The sequence below is a fragment of the Cetorhinus maximus genome, chromosome 5 (assembly GCF_964194155.1).
Source record: "Cetorhinus maximus chromosome 5, sCetMax3.hap1.1, whole genome shotgun sequence".
In the NCBI taxonomy this organism is placed as follows: domain Eukaryota; kingdom Metazoa; phylum Chordata; class Chondrichthyes; order Lamniformes; family Cetorhinidae; genus Cetorhinus; species Cetorhinus maximus.
In genome coordinates, this window is record NC_135883.1 from 19,954,733 (window position 1) to 19,956,472 (window position 1,740).

The following is a 1,740-nucleotide window of genomic DNA, read 5'->3' on the forward strand; positions in this document are numbered from 1 at the left end:
GTGGGGGGTGGGGGGGTTGGTGGGGAGGGGGGGTGTGGGGGGTGGGGTGGTGGGGAGTTTATTTCACTGAGCAGTGTGGTTAGTGGGAAGAGGTAATGTAATGAAAGCTCCAGGAGTTTGGCCAAATAGAGATGGCAACACAACTTTCAGTCCTCAGAAAAGGTAGAGGATGGGTGGTTTGCTGGTACACAGATTAATTATTTATGATTGCATGCCAATTGGCTTTTCAGAAATTCATACACGTGGCACTTTCTCAGTTGATCCCAGCTGATTCTTTCATTTTAAAATGCCATTGTCCAGTGAAAACATTAATTACAGATGGCAAAACATGAGCTGTAGCAGTTCTAAATTGGATTCCTAGACCTACATGACACAAAAAAGCATGAAGCTGGTACCTGTGCACCAGATTATATGGTAATTTTTCTTTTAATTTGACAACCTTTACAATTTATGAGCTTTGAAAAAGGAGCAAGCCATCATTTTGAAGAGGTCAACATTGAGAAAGAAATGAACGGTAATTAATTGCTGAGTAACAGGGGAGGAATGCATAATTATACTGTCATTTTAAATTAATAGCTAAATTACAGAGAACTTAACTGTTAAGATTAAAGAGAAAAATGAATGACAAATGTTACATGAAGTAAAACAAGAATTAAGAAAGGAGATAGATGTATTGGATAAAAATGAAGTGATTTTTTAAAATCACCCTGATGAAGAAAGCATTCATTCGCCATGGCCATGTCGACGGTGCTTAGAAAAAATATTTTTAGAGATTGTAGCAATTGCTAAAGATGACAGTATAATGGCAGAGAGCTGTGGCTCAGTCCATAGCACCCTCGCCTTTGAATCAGAGGGTTGTGGGTTCATGTCCCACTCCCGGAAACCAAGAGCTGTGATTGTACTCGAAAGAGTTGCAATCTGTGACTGTTGATAACTCGAAAGAATAATGGCAGAGAGCAAGCCCGGCTCTAGTGGCGCAATTGGTCAGCGCGCGGTGCTTATATAGCAGTATGAAGCATGTGATATGTCGAGGTTGTGAGTTCAAGCCTCACCTAGAGCATAATGGCAGAGAGCAAGCTGCCGCAAAGGCGCAATGGGGAAGGGTCGCTGTCTAAGACCTTTCTACCACAGCGCACCGAGAGACTGGGAACTGTTTAGAGCCCCTCGGGCTGTACAGATCAAAATGAAAGGCTGTAAATGATTGTAATATTGTTTGTACTGATGCACCTGGTGATACATTTTGTAAAAGTTTAACCTGGATTGTACCCTTGTAATGTTGTTTTTGAAATGGTTTGGAATGTGATTGAAGATATTTTATGAATAAAGTATATTTTTACAAAAAAAAAAATAATGGCAGAGAGCAAGATGCAAATGGTGATATCAGAGCTTTTTATATTTTTGACATGAGGTTTTATTGAAGGGCGGTGATCAATGTAGATACATGTGATGGAACAGTTATTGTAGCTCATTGACATTGAAATTAAAGTAGATTCTATAATAAAGGGACAAATGGTTATTATTGATCTTCTATCTTTTCTGTTTATTTTATGGTAATAACCGCTGAATGTGAAGGAAATTATGAAAGAAGAAAGCTAGAGGGAGACATGGCACATGGCCTTTGAGAAAGGAAACATGAAGAACAACTGTTATTTAGGGGATGTTATTTAGGGATATGAAATAGGACAACTGAAGCTAGTGCCCTGACTGAATTAGATGGCAGGTAACACATATCTACAATTT

General features: G+C 39.1%; 1 non-coding gene across 1 annotated transcript; it reads left to right on the forward strand.

Moving 5' to 3' along the window:
- Window positions 1–965: 965 nt before the first annotated feature.
- Window positions 966–1,060, forward strand: trnai-uau (transfer RNA isoleucine (anticodon UAU)). The gene is made up of 2 exons: window positions 966–1,003; window positions 1,025–1,060. It is a non-coding gene; the product is annotated as a tRNA-Ile (tRNA).
- Window positions 1,061–1,740: the final 680 nt, after the last annotated feature.